The 15,357-nt window shown below is 44.4% G+C and overlaps 1 protein-coding gene across 1 annotated transcript in view; it reads right to left on the reverse strand.

Moving 5' to 3' along the window:
- Positions 1-9,449, reverse strand: part of EYA2 (EYA transcriptional coactivator and phosphatase 2) — a 261,820-nt gene extending 252,371 nt beyond the window's left edge. The window contains exon 1 of the mRNA XM_081256938.1: positions 9,220-9,449. The gene's annotated coding sequence lies outside the window, so the exon portion shown is untranslated. The remainder of the gene's footprint in view (positions 1-9,219) is intronic.
- Between the last annotated feature and the right edge of the window lie 5,908 nt (positions 9,450-15,357).

Genomic DNA, 15,357 nt, shown 5'->3' on the forward strand with positions numbered 1-15,357 from the left:
GCAGAGTTGGGTCTTTCTCTCCATCCTTCTGCTTGAATATTAGAAAGCTCAAGAATTCATATCTCTGCCCCCTGAAACCTCAAAGGTAAAGAAGAGGCAGGGTGATATTGGTGAAAACACCCTGGGATCCTGTCATCAGAGGTGCCAGATTGGGTCCTTCTTGCCTTTGGGTTGCCAGTAATTAGCCCAATGCCTAGAACACAGCTCAGTAAATAATGCTGAATAAATGAGGGGAAGAATGAATGCATTTGGAACTTTCCCCCATCACCATGCAACGTGTGAGGCACGTAGGAGACACTCAATAAATAATAAATCAGTGAAATGGTATATGTAATGTCCCAAGCGCATGATCTTCCTTGTCAACAAAATCTGTCTTGTCAGATTGCAATAGCTCAGGGGTCAGCAAACGTTCTGTAGAAGGCCACGCAGTCCCTATAGTAACTGCTCAACTCTGCTAGAACAGAAGGGGCCACAGACAATAGCTTAGACCAGCTAACTGCAGTGATGCAGCCACCACTTCAACAGATTTCAACTCTAAACTTTAGTTATTCTACAAGGACAGGCTCAAGATTCTGTGAGAATCAGGTGATGGCTCTTATTTTGAACCCAGTTTTTATACCTGACCATCACTTAATATCCTCCAAGCAAAACGATTGGAGACTGACTTGAAAATCTAGCTCTCCAGGGCAGACGTGTAGAGAAAACGTAGCTCTCATTACATGAGCACGCGTGGGGTGGGGTGGGCGTGGAGGCTGGATAGCCTAGTGGTTAGGAATCAAAACTGGGTTCAATCCTGGTTCTGACATGAGCCATATAACCTTGGACGAGTTACTTCTCCATGAGATTCAGTTTTCGCATCTGTAAAATAGGGGTGATAATAATAGCACATCCCATCTAAGGCTATTTGGAGCCAGAAATATAAGTGTTTGCTTTGCACAGTGCCTGGCACATAATAAGTGTTCAATAACTATGGGCCACTCGTTATTCTCAAACAAACCTTGTGTCTTTTTAAAAAACAAAACAAAAAAACAATTCACTAAAAATAGGCACAAAGAAATGCCAGCAAAGCTGCAGGGAAAGACATTTCCAAATCAGTTTCCTAAAGACACTCAGCAAGGCATTCCAGAGCTCCCGAGGTGTCAGAAAACTCTCCACTCTAGATCAAACCACTAGCAAGTCCCCTAATCTCTCTGTTCACCCCCCATCCCCCCAAAAGCCTGCTTCTGTGTCCTTTTATCACTTTGTCTTTCTTGTGGGTGCCAGAGCAATGCTGAAGACATTCGGAGCGTTTCAGACATTTGCTGTGTTTAAGACATTCTTTCTCCCCTCCCACCCCCCTTCCCTCCACACTCCAAAATTAAAGTCTCCGGGGAGTATGGTCTCTTTAGCAAGAGGAGAACACCAGAGAGCCCCGGTGGCCCGTCACAGACCAGAGGTGAATAATCTTCTCGGCTCCATTCTTTTTCACGGCTGGATGGGGCCAAAACTTTGTTTACAACACAAGCGGCAAGTCACAACTTGTTATGCCACATGACACCCTCCAAGCCGCGAGTCACCGCTTCCCTCTACTGTACCAGTCGCACAAAAGGCCAGAGGTGCAGGAATCTGCCCCCTGTGCCCCTCCCCCACACCCCCTTCCCAACTGGGAAGGGCATTCAGACCTTTGCTAGGGAGACAAGTGTTTCTAGAACACCGTGAAACAAAAGTCCCCATACGTGCAAATAATACACACCCACAAAAGAAAACAACCTTTTTTTGCAGCGATACCCTTTCTGTCTTTCCTATGAGGAGGTTTTCTCCCTGCGTGGAATTTCCATCAGCACTGGTGCTGATACCAAACTCGGGGATGCAGCGGACATGCTCCGCATTTCGGGGAGCTGCCCATCAACGAAGACCTAAAGGTTTGTACTTACACGTTGCACCCCACATGCCCAAAAAACATGTATGTGTTCCCAGGAACCAAAAAATTGTTCTGGAAACTACTAACACCTTAACCACTAAGTTACTACAGGAAGGGGATGGGAGGTGAAGAAATTGACCAGAAGGAATGCAAGCCATTTTTGACCTTTGGCTTCTGCATATCCAAACAACAGGAAAGAAACATCTCCTTTGGAGGAAGGGGTGCCCCGGAACCTGCTTTTTCAGTGGAGCCGTGAGAGGGAGTGATCCAAAGGAGATGGGAATTCCAGCCCTCCCCTCTCGCTTTACCCCAAGAACATCTTCGGAACCCAAATCAAATTGAGATCTTTCAACCGTGGGCTCAGAAACCCCCTTTCTGTGTCCACTTGAATCAAACACGTCAAACAGGCAGGAATTTGACTTGGCCGAGGTGAGGAGAACTGGTGGTTTTCGCCCTGTTTTGGTGACCTTCAAGGGCTTATTTATGCACTTCAAACTCATGACCTAATACATGTTGGTTTGGCTTCTCTTCTCATAATAGCAGCCTGTAAAAAGCTTTTGAGAATTCCCCGTGTTTTCTTATTTTGGGTCAAGAAAATAAAATCGATATCTAAGTAACCTTAAAAAAAAACTCAGCCTGCACAATCTAAAAATTTGGAATGTTTCCACTACGACTACGGCTATCTCTGAAAGCCTCAAGATCATCAGAGTTAAGCCCCACATTTGCCATTTTTAAGGTGAGATATTTGGTAACAGCATATGTGAGAATTAGCTAAGAGGGACTTTTTGACATAAGTCAAACAATGACATTTAAAACTCACGTTAAAGCAATTACCGTGCGGAATTTTTCCGTGTTTTTCCCATTTCTCAATCAGAAGTGTATATGTTTTCAACATAGTTTCTTGCTGTAATTTTCTTTCTTGGCAAACCACATCTTACCATGAAACCCAAAGTATGCATGCTACAGAAACAATAATGGTTGAAACAGACTCGGCCGTCTCTGGCATGATTTTTCTTTGCAAAATTAAAACATCTTTTGGCTAATATACTGTACATTTCAGTTATGAAAGACCATTCTTGGGAGATGAACAGAAAAGAAAGGGGAGCTAACAGATTCAGCTGATGCGAGACAAAAGTAAGTTGCTGTCTTTGCTGTCTCCAGACAGTAGTCAAACCCTCCAGTCCTCATTCTTTGGGGGGAAAAATGCCGATTTTATCATTTTTTCCTTTAGTTAAAATCACAGAGAGCTGACAATTCTCCTCAGAATGATTATGAGTAGATATGTACGGATATGTTAAATCTGGGAATGCACAGATTTTAAAAATCTAACTTTACTAGATCTTCAAAAGGAAACTAGAGGGGAAAAAAATCCAGTGCCATTGAAATCACAACCCGTTTTCAAGTTATTGACACACTACTGCGGAGGCTAAGTGACAAAATAATTTCTGGCCTCTTTTAAATCCTTGGTTCATTTTAAAATATGTCTAAATGGACACTACAGGGCAAAGACAATCGGCCATGTGCACATTCTCAAAACTGGTGAGAAGTAAACCTGTCTCCCTTGGCTGTCTGTTTCTCTGAGCTCCTGTTTTAAATTTCGGCATATATATGAAAGCAGAGGCAGCCTTTTGCAAAAAAGCACCAGCAGCCACATCTGCGCCCTCACTAGTATCATCGGATGGGTGATGACAGGGATGACGAAGCCCTGCTTTCTACAGACCTGGGTCTGTGTGCGGAGACCCCCTCATCCATCCCTCTAGGCTTCATCCCAAAGTGGGGGCCCTCCCGGCCCTCCCCGACCCTCAGGCCGCCTGTCCCAGATTCAGGCAACCTCCAGCCTCCCCTAACCTTCAAAGTGGCAAAGATAAATCGTTCCGGTTACCTGACTCTTGGGACCACCTGTTCCAAATTATTCTTTGCTCTCCAAATGTTTATAATCTAACCCCCAAGCAACAACCCACCCATAGCGATCCAGCACCTTCCGGTAAACTGGATTGGGACAGCCTACCGTAACATTTTAGGGCCTTGCCACTGCCGGTAAATTTATTGACTCTTTTTAGGAACTAAAATGGGTGGCGTTATAGTATTGAAGGAACAAATCAAATTAGCCCTTGTAAATAGTCGTATTCTTTTCCCTTTACACAACCATGTACAACCTTCTAAATATCATGACTCACCAGAGTCCAGATTTGTGTTTTCTAAGTACTTAATGTGATTTTTCTGCCATCTAAGACAACAGCAAAAAACATCAGGGTAGAGTCAGAAAATAATCGTGTTCAGCGCATTTAAAACTATCCAAATTCAGCATCTCTCTCCAAGGGAAACGACAGCAGAAGTGTTCTCTGAGGCAAGGTTTTCATAGCCCTGTCGGCAGAGGGCTAAAGGCCTAGATTCCGGCCTCACTCACTCTTCAGCCTCTCGTAAGTCATCTGACTTGTGACTCAGTTTCTTTGTTAACAAAGTTGGCAAAATAATAATAGTAAAAAATAATAATAATAACAATGCCTAACTCAAAATGTTGTTGTGAGAGCCATCCTGAAAATACATGTCAAGAGCTGATTTCAGGCCTGGCATGTAAATGCTCAGCTATTTTTCATCATTATTAAATACACGGATATAATTTAAGCAGAGAGACATGGCAAAGGCACCAACAGAATGAAAGTGAGCAAAAAGAAAGAAACAAAAGCAGCCAAAAAAAAAAAAAAAAGAAAAAATTTAAAGCCTGTGGCTTTCTTCGTCTTCTTCCTCTCAATCTACCTGGCAGGTACTCTCATATCTTGAAACTGATTTTAAATCACACGCAACAAAAAACGAGTCCCGGCCCCTCTGATGCCTTTACAGCAAGACAGTGGGTCTGAGACAGTCATTTCAAGTATCTGTCACCTGATTGAGGGGGTTTATCCTCGGATTAGAAGAGATGTTAGTTAAACACCATTAGGCCAATGACCCAGCAATCCCACTACTGGGCATATACCCTGAGAAAACCATAATTCCAAAAGAGACATGTACCAAAATGTTCATTGCAGCTCTATTCACAATAGCCCGGAGCTGGAAACAACCTAAGTGTCCATCATCGGATGAATGGATCAAGAAGATGTGGCACATATATACAATGGAATATTACTCAGCCATAAAAAGAAACGAAACTGAGCTATTTGTAATGAGGTGGATAGACCTAGAGTCTGTCATACAGAGTGAAGTTAGTCAGAAAGAGAAAGACAAATACCATATGCTAACACATATATACGGAATTTAAAAAAAAAATGTCATGAAGAACCTAGGGGCAAAACGGGAATGAAGACGCAGACCTACTTGAGAATGGACTTGAGGATATGGGGAGGGGGAAGGGTGGGCTGTGACAAGGCGAAAGAGAGGCATGGACGTGTATACACTACCAAACGTAAGGTAGATAGATAGTGGGAAGCAGCCGCAGAGCACAGGGAGATCAGCTCGGTGCTTTGTGACCGCCTGGAGGGGTGGGATAGGGAGGGTGGGAGGGAGGGAGATGCATGAGGGAAGGGATGTGGGAACAGATGTATATGTATGACTGATTCACTTTGTTATAAAGCAGAAACTAATTAAAAAAATGAATAAATAAACTTAAAAAAAAATGGATAACCAGTGGACCTACTGTATAGCACAGGGGACTCTGCTCAATGTTATGTGGCAGCCTGAATGGGAGGGGAGTTTGGGGGAGAATGGGTACATGCATATGTATAGCCGAGTCCCTTTGCTGTGCATCTGAAACTATCACAACATTGTTAATCGGCTATACTCCAATATAAAATAAAAAGTAAAAAAAAAAAAAAAAAAAAAGGAAGATGAAGCATTGTCTCCAGCTAATTCTCTGCTAATTGTTTCCCTACCGGAGCCTTCTTTTTGTTTTGTATGTTTGGGACTGTTTGAACAGCCACAAACGGTAGGGGGACAAAAAGTGGGCCCTCCCGAAGGCTGTTATGATATTGGGGGATGGGGGGTCAGGGAGAAAGATGGGGAGTGAGCAAGGCCTTGTGGGGAGAGGGAGTGTATGTGTGTGTTTTCTGTCAACAGGCCGTGTTTTCTCAGCTCTGGGGTTAATTCTCTGTAAAGAGATTCCTTTTGATCCAAGTCCACTGACTCCTTTTTCAGAGCAGATAGCTAGGAAAAAAAGTTTCCTTCCATCAACAAAACCCAGTCTTGGCAAGAGTCAGAAGGTTCAGCCTTTGGAGGTAACTGAATAACCAGCCACTTCACCTCCACAACACCCCCCACCCCCGCCCCGCCAAGATAAGGAGAACTACATCAGGAGAACGAGGTAAAAAATCTTTGGGGGAGAAAGTTATCCTCTCCCAGAAGGAACTTGATGTCAGGCCGGAGAGCCTTGCATTTTACCTGTGCCTGGTGGAGAGGAAGCCTTTCCACCCAGTCTACACCCACACACACTCAACACTCCAACACTACACCTCAGACCTGTGGCCACTGCCTAACACTTATGGTTTTACTTCTTCCCCAAGCATTTTTATGCTAAGCAGGCCTGTCCCACAAAGACAAAACTCAACGCCTGTTGCAATGCATCTCCTTGGAGAAGATAATGCGCTGTGTGTGGTGTGCCTGGATATTGAGGGCCAGGCAAAAATCTAAGCAAGATATCTCCACTCCCTTCATTTTTTCCTGACAGCCATGGGCTCTTTCTGCCGAGAGAGAGAGGCATCTGTCATGAGCTGCTAGGAACCCCACTTATGCACCATCACGGCCTGCGATTTTATTGTACAAGGAGTTTATTGCTGGCCTAATTAGTTTCAAACTGGGCATTCTAGCTGAGGACACCTAAAAAACATCTGGTGGAAGGAGTAAGAATGAGTCCTCGTTTCAGAGCTGGTTAGGTTGGCTTTCGGCAGAACTCTGGTCTCCTGCGCCTGACACAAGTTATCTTTGGAAAAGTAACTGAAAAAATAAGGAAAGGGAAAGGAGTCGTCTTGTCCTGGGGGAACCCAAAACGTCTTCAAGTGGACGTGCCTGGATTGTGGATACCTTTTTTCAAACTGCCCGGGGTCTCAGGAGCCAGCTCAACCTAATTCAAAATAAACTTAGCTACATCGTCTTTTTTTTTTTTTTTTTTTGCCGACGACTATTTTGCTTTCCCAACAGCAGCTAGCATTTTATCAATTTATCCGTCTGGAACAAGGCTTGTGATCTCTTACATACAATTTAAACCAGAAGTAATACCGCCTATTTGAAACAGCATGTCTTGGGTGTTTTTGCCAAACGGTAATCCCATAACAAGTCAACAAATCATATTTCTTTATGATGTGTTTAATACAACACAAAAGGCATAAAAAGAAGATTCTAAAACTCCAGTGATTAAATCATCTTTTAAAAAACATCTCAGAATATTGGGATAACGACATTTTGTTGTATTTCCTTTAGTTATTTCATATTAGGAAAGATGTATGTGTTTATAGAATATTCTCATACACGCGGCCACTACACTAGGTGAGCTATTTCAAGACAGGAAAAATGCCAAGACCTTTCAGATAAATAGTTAATCATATCGTGAAGCTAAAGTTATAAGAATGGAGCTACTAACTAACTTGGTATGGGACACATGAACTGCTTTTTTAAAAGTTCAAGTCCTTTCAAATCTAAACACCTGGGTCGAAATCGCAAAATTTAGAATTTCCTCAAAAGGCGAGGAGACCTGGAATACAAACGTGATTTTATGCTTAGTCTAAACAAGATTCAAACCGTCACCATTTGTTACATAAATTACTTATTAACTTTTCCTAGTCTGAGGATGTCTAAATGCAAAGAAGTATAAAGTTTAAGGGGCTTAAGGTGATGGGGAGAGAAGAGTCAAAAAAAAGAAACTTTCTTGGGTAAAGTTACTTGAAAGATTTTTTTCACAAAACATTATTTTAAAAAGGAGGTCCTCCTTCTCTCCCCCCGCCCCCAAAAGCGCCATAGGCTGGTAGAGCGGCTACTAGCTCATACTCTGCTAGTAGAAATTTTACTCAAGCAAGACAGAGCTCGCGAAATTAATAGATTCGGTTTGAAACACAATTGTCCGCTGGTTATAATTACCTTTGGAAGGGAGCTCCCTAACTCAAACCCAATTCAGCACTCAGATTCTCACCTGATGTTTGTAAATCATTATACCTCCGCTCTGCTTAGCCCACAACACCCAACTCCGATGTTCACTCATTTCACTGAACCTGGTAATTAAAAAGTACCTCCACCGGGGTGATTTATATCTACCTCAACGTTATATATACATATATAAAAGTAATTCTGAAGGTTACGTTGCATTTCGGGGAAAGGGGGGAGAAAAGAAAACGGTATCCATCAAAACCGCGGCATCAGTCTTGCTTTTTAAAGAGCATTCGCAACGCAGCAACACGTACGCTCGCTGTCAACTCTTAGCCCAGGCGAGGCTTCGTTTAGGGGAAGTAGGAAACTCGCACCCGTCAAAGCGCTTCACTTTCAGCAGCTGAGGATTTTGCGCGCTGAGGAATTTGCGATGCGAATGTTTTTCCCTGTCAAGCTGTCCTAATATTCCTTGAGTTTATAACCTATTTGCTTGGGGGCAGGGAATATATTTAAGGGCCAGTACGGCCGTTTAAACCTCCAGGCTGCAAGGCTAAAAAACCATTCCATTCTCCGCTTTGTCCCATTACAACAAAACCCTCGCTTCCTTCTAAACATCCTTTTGATGTTCCAAGTTTCAACTCCAACTTCAGCCAGCGCCAGGACGCGGGTTCCGGTACAAAGCCGGGAGAGCTGGACCAGCGCGGGCCAAGCGCAAACGGACTTTTAAAAAAGAAATGCAGCTAGAAAAAAGGCTCAGTGGGCCGTTCCAGCCCCATCCCGGGAATTCCAGCCATTTGCTCCACCGTTACCCCATAACCAGCGCCCGAGGGCGTGAGTTTGGCTCCCGGCGCCTCTTGGTCCGGTTAGGGAAGCGCCCCTCATCGCGAGCCACCCGGGCCATAAAACGAACCAAACGCGGAGGACCCAGGCCAGTCTACACCGCCTGCGCTCTATGCACTTGTCCCGCACGCGGGAGTGCAAAATTCAGGGTCGTCGCCTCCCGGGCGCACGGGGAAACTGAGGCCTGGAGCCCAGGACAGGCTTTCCCGAGACAGGATCTGCCCGCTGTGCCCGCTGTCCCCACTGCCCTTGTGCCTGAGGCGCCCTGGGAGCCCCTGGCGCCCCGACAGCTGCGGAGGCCCCGGCTGGCCGGGGGAGACGGGAGAGACGCCCCAGGCCAGGGGGTCCGGGTCAACCCCGGCCCGGCGAATCGCGGCGGGCGGCGCGGGCTGGGCGCAGTGGTTGGTACTCACCGCGCGCAGTGGAGAGGGCGCCCCGGCGTGGTGCGGTGCCGGCGGCCGGGCGGGCGCGGGTCGGACGCGGCCGGGCTGACTGCGGCGGGCACGTTGCTACCTCCGCTGCCGCCGCTGCCTCCGCCTCCTGGGCTGCCGTGGCCGCTGCCTGCGCTGGGAGGACCGGCCCCTTCCCCTCCCTCGGCCGGGCCCTCCCTCTGCCCCCGCCCGGGTCCCCACGCCGCGGCGTGGGCGCGTGGGGGCGCCGAGGCGCGACGCCGGGCTCCGCGGACGCACACCCCCGGCGGCTGGACGCGCGGTGCGGCGCTCCGGCCCTGCAGCTGCCTCCGCGCTGTTCTCTGCGCCTGCCGCCCAGCCGGACGCGCTAGCTCCAGCCGGTCCTAGAGGAGGCGAGGGCCCAGCCTCCTCCCCACCCACCGACACCCACACCTCCTCCCTCTGCAACCCAGGCATGGCCCCCGAGAAGAGAAAGACTGCTTGGAAGGGACCTCAAGGGTGACACTGAATTCATTCATTCAGCCACCTATTCATTCATTCATTCATTCATTCATTCATCCATTCAACATATATGGAATATCTACTGCGCCAGGTACAGCTCCTCGGAGATTCAGCTAGAACAAGACAGACTAGTTTTGTGCCTTCCCGGAACTTATTCTCACATGGGGAGACAGACCGTAAACAAACAATCAAGTAAAGAATCAAGACAACTTCAGAAAGTTATTATTATGGAGGGGGAAAGATTATGTTCTGGGGCAAGGGAACAGTAATCTTGGCTGGAGTAGTCAGGGAAGACCTCACTGAGGAGGTGACATCTGTATGATGAGAAAGTGCCATTTTTGGTTATATCTGCAGGAGGAGAGTTCAAGAATCTCCTTTCACCCATTGTACAGGTAGGGGAAACTGAAGTCCCAAGGACTTAATTGGCTTACCCAAAGTCAGTGGTATAACCCCCTCCACACATACCCTCAAATTAAGGCACCCCACTTGCTTCATCCTCTCCTGGCCACCTGTTTCAATCTTCCCCATAATAAACTGTTATGAACAGAGTCTATGCAGCATTTTTCTCCCTCTCACGCACTTTCTAATATTTATGAAGCCCTGTTATGGCACACTCGGATGCCTCAATCCGAAAACAGTGTCAACCACTGCCATTTGTTAAGCTCAAGAAATACAGGGTGCCCAGATAAATGTGAGTTACAGAAAAACAAGGAATAACTTTTAGAATAAGTATGTCCTAGGTGATACATACTTATACTAAAAAAGTATTCACTTTTCTCTGAAATTTCAGTTTCACTGGATGTCCTATATTTTTCTTTGCTAAATCTGGCTGCTCTAAGCCCATCCAGTTTGCGGGACCCTTCTTATCTCCTCTGGTCCCCCAAAGAGACTGGAAGGTAGATGCTGCCAGCATGCCCGTTTTTACAGATGATCAAGTCTTAGCTCAAAGAAGGCAGAAAGTGTCTGAGCCAGGGCTGAAGTTCAGGTCCAGCTGACTCCAAAGCCCTTGCTCTAGAGATATAATATAGAGCCTTCAACTCCACTTGTGGGGTTACTGGGAAGCCAGTGAAACTTAAGCTCCTGGGCCCCTCACTTGACGCGTCTCTTTCTAAGGCCCTGACAGGGACCTAGAAATGCATTCACGGGGTCACTTGTTCATGTAAAATTTACAAAAGTCACTTGCTTTTCATAGTTAGCGGCAACCAGCAGAGACCACCATCACTCTCCACGCTGATTCCCCACTGGAGCACTTGACCTTGAGTAGGGTGGTATGGGAGTGGTCGCTGGCATTTTGGGGATCCAGCCGAGGGGAAGTTGAGTTGGGAATTTGTGGTATTTTTCAGCTTCTTAAAATATGCATTTGTTGTGATTTCTTAATTCAAAGAACTATTCATTTTGTACCTAATTTTGGACTCATAATTTTGTATTCTTTTTCTTAAATAAGGCCCCCAAGTTGTATAAACAGCAGGCCCCGCTCTACTGGGAGCCACCTCTGGTCAAAGCTTATTCCATCGCCTTTTGCTCCCCAAACTTCAGGCAAGCAAATGTATTCAGTGAGCACAGTTATTCGCCTCCCACAAGGAGGGTGAGGTTAGATCTCCTGCTCCTGGATGAAGATAACTCTTCTGCTTCCTAGCTGCAGGACATACGTACGTACTTAGCGTTGACTTTCTCATCTCTAAACTGGAGATAACAGTACCCATCTTGTATTATTATTGGGACAGTTTGCTGAGATCATGCTCCTGAAACACTTACCACTGTGACTGTAGCTGGCATAAGCAATTGCTCAACTGTACAAACTTCACTTCCCATAGCAGCTTTGCAAAAAGCTCTCAGCCATTATAAACTGACCATCGTAATGCTCTCCAGAGGTGTCTAATTTATCTGGGCCCATGAGCCTTCATAGAATATTGTCTAAACAGTGGCAGTAAGCAGGCTTTTTTTTCTAAAGGAAAATAATGGAATAGACTGGAATAGAAAACACCAAGTGAATTGCATGAAATCAGAGTAAGACTCTGTGTGTGTGTGTGTGTGTGTGTATGTGTGTGTGTGTTTACTGGGTTAGGATGTGAAATGTGTTTCTTCTTGCAGATCATACGCAAAACGTTGACAAACATTTATTAACCAAGAGTACTCTACGGAATACAAAGGGTTAATCTGTTTCCTTCAAGCCCCCTCACTCCTTCACCAGAATATGGCCCATTATCTCATAAATCGCAGCCACACCCCACAGCCCCCTGAGAGATAAACAGGAGGCAGGTGCTTATTAATTTCATTTTTTTCTTTCTCTTAGGGCAGTGGTCTCAACCCTGGCTTGCACGTTAGAATCTCCAAGGGAGTTTTAAAAATCCCCACATGGAGGCCCTGCCCCAGACCAATTAAACCAGACTCTCTGGGGAAGGGACTGCGGCTTCAGGATTTTTTTTAAAGCTCCCGGTGATTCCAAGTGTGCAGCGGAGGGTGAGAGTCCCCATGTTTGGGAGTAAAAGGACTTGACCACAGATTTGCAGCTGATGAGATAGAAACTCAGATAAGACCTAAGGCTCCCACTTCTTACTCAAGATCATTTAAAATCCAGCCCCCTTCCTGTGCAGGAGCACCCCCTTCCTGTCCCTCTTTCCCTTGATTTCTTCTTAATAAGTATTTGTTCTCATTTCATAATGACCAGAAAAATAACCCCAGACAAAATCTGAAAACGCTAAACCATAAAGCAGATTCTTTGGAGTGTAGACCACAGGCACGTCTACCCTGTAGTAAAACACTTCTTTTTTTTTTTCCCCTGGAGTCTTCCAAGTATAAATGTCCCCTGAAGCCAGAAGACCAGCTTAACTTTGAAAACGACAAACTTCACAACGTTTCCAACATGTATATACATATCCTACAAACACACATGTGTACTCTCCATGCCAAATTATGCCTTATTTCTATACACATTCCTTTCCCATCTGCAAAAACCTCCTCTACAGAAAAAGTATTCCTTTTTGTTTTAATGCACTCATTTAAACCTTGGCTCTTTCCAAAAAGGATTTGAGTTTGCATGCAAAAACATACATACATGTGGCAGCAGAATGAGAAAACAAGAAAAGCAGGTGAAGGGGAAACATGGGGAGGGAAAGAAAAGAAAGTCAAGGGTGAGATTCTCATAAATATGAAGGCTAGGAGGCCCTGAGCACTTGTTAGTGGTGGACTGAGAATTAGATGCTGAGCTTCCTGGCAGCCAATGCAAAGAGGAAAATGTGATCAATTACATCAGTGGCTTTCAAACTTTCTTGTATTCAAAAGTAAGCATATTGTGCTTGCTTTGGCAGCACATATACTAAAATTGGAATGATATGGAGATTAGCATGGCCCCTGAGCAAGGATGACATGCACATTTATGAAGCATTTCACGTTTCTATACAGATCAATTAAAAAGAAAAAAAAGCAAGCATAGGGAATTCCCTAGCAATCCAGTGGTTAGGACTCTGCGCTTTTGCTGCAGAGGGCCCGGGTTCAATGCCTGGTTGGGGAACTAGGATCCCACAAGCCTTGCTGCATGGCCAAAAAAAAAAAAAAAAAAAAAAAAAAGGCAAGCATATATAGAATCACCATATGGAAAACAGAGGCGAAAAATCCCAGGCTCTGTTGAAGAGCTCATATTTTCCATTTTTAACCCATCTACCTGCAATCACCCTTGTTGCCCTGGCTTATAAATGAGACAGCAACCCCAGTCTGGCCTGAAAAGTCCAAGGTAATCAATGGCTAGATGACTGCTTTTCATACTGTCTCTGGAATGGATAAATGTGTCAGAATTAAAAGATAGCTTATGCTTTAGCATCAGAGGGGAAAAATGAAATAAGGCTGTGTTGTCACCTGCCTGGTAGTGAATAAACACCAGAGATTGAAAAAAAAAAATCTCAGCCTCGTGGCTTGCACCTTTCTCCTGTGGGTACTTGTAAAGGGTTTTGAAGGAGCACCCAGAGCTCTGCAGTCAAGCTTGAAAGTCATGGATTTCAAAGTACTTCACTGTGTTTGTGATTCTCAAAGCCTATAAGATAGAAACCAACAGAACTACTTGAACAAGTCAGAACGCTTCCTGATATTGGTACAGGAGAGAGTGGAACTTTTGAGAGTGAAATGGGCACTATTAATAATAAAGCATGTTTGGGGTTAGCAGATGTGAACTAGTATATAGAGAATGGATAAACAACAAGGCCCTACTGTATGGTACAAGGAATTATGTTCAATATCCTGTAATAAACAATGGAAAAGAATATGAAAAAGTATATATATATGTATAGCTGAGTCACCTTGCTGTACACCAGAAACTAACACAAATTGTAAATCAATTATATTTCAATTAAAAAAACCGAAAAATCAAATCAAATAAAGCACAAACCAGGACTGTTCCAGGAAAACTGGGACAGATGGCCACCCTGCCTAAACAGGATGATTTAGATGTGTCCTGAGGACCAAAGACGTGTGAGATTAAAGCAAGTAATCACACGGGAGGCGGTAACAGACATCCATGAGTAGACCAGGGGCTGTGAGCAATCCTTCTTAAAATTATAAAATCATCAGCATAACAATTTGTGGTGTGGTTCGGGGCATCCCATCCACATTTCTGACAAGACTCCAGTCAGCCCTCTTGCCCAAATCTCTGGTTGTTATGCAACGTCATCGTCCTAAGAAAGGGTCTCCCCGAACCAGGTGGGCTGACATGATGGATTCCTACTTGCATGTCGAGAGCGCTTTCCCTTGATGTCTGCAGGTTCTTATCTCTTACTCTGCTGGAATCTCTAGAACATCTGCCAGGGACCTCTTTGGCAGTCTGCTTAAGTCTAAGGAGATCTTCTCAGAAAAATGCTTCTATATAAACAAAAATGCTTATAATGCACATAGGGTGCTGGGAAACTGAATACTGATAAGAAATAATTTAATGTCTTATTTCTTATTGATAAGGAAAAAATTTACCTCACATTATTCATAAAAATTAACTCAAAATGGATCACAGCCCTAAATGGAAAGCCTAGAACCATAAACCTTCCAGAAGACAACATAGGGAGAAAATCATTGCAACTTTGCAGTAGTCAAACATTTCTTAGAACACTGAAAGTACAAACCATGAACATTGGTAAACTGAGCTTTGTCAAAATATAAAACTTTTGTTCTTCAAAAGACAAAACTGAGAAAATAAAGAGCAAGCTATAGACTAGAAGAAATATAATGCTTCTATCATACAGATATAAAAAATATAAGGGATATATAACAATACATGAAGAACTTTAACAACTCAATAACTTTTACAAAACAAATAACTCAGTTAAAAACTGGGAAAACTTTAGAACCAACACTTCACAGGAGAAGATATACAAATTGCCAACAGGCACAAAAATAGATGCTCAACATCATCAATCATCATGGAAATGTACATTAAAATATAATGAAATACCACTACGTATCCATTAGATTGGCTAAAATTAAAAAGACTGACTGTACCAAGTGCTGACAAGGATATGGGGCAGCTAAACTCTTATACACTGCTGGTTGAGATGTAAAATGGTGCAACCACTTTGGAAAACAATTTGGCAGTTTCTCAAAAAGTTAAACATCCCCCTACCATATGACCCAGCCATCTGACACCCAAGAGAAAGGAAAACA

The sequence above is a fragment of the Mesoplodon bidens genome (assembly GCF_964165515.1).
Source record: "Mesoplodon bidens genome assembly, chromosome: 15".
Taxonomy (NCBI): Eukaryota; Metazoa; Chordata; class Mammalia; order Artiodactyla; family Ziphiidae; genus Mesoplodon; species Mesoplodon bidens.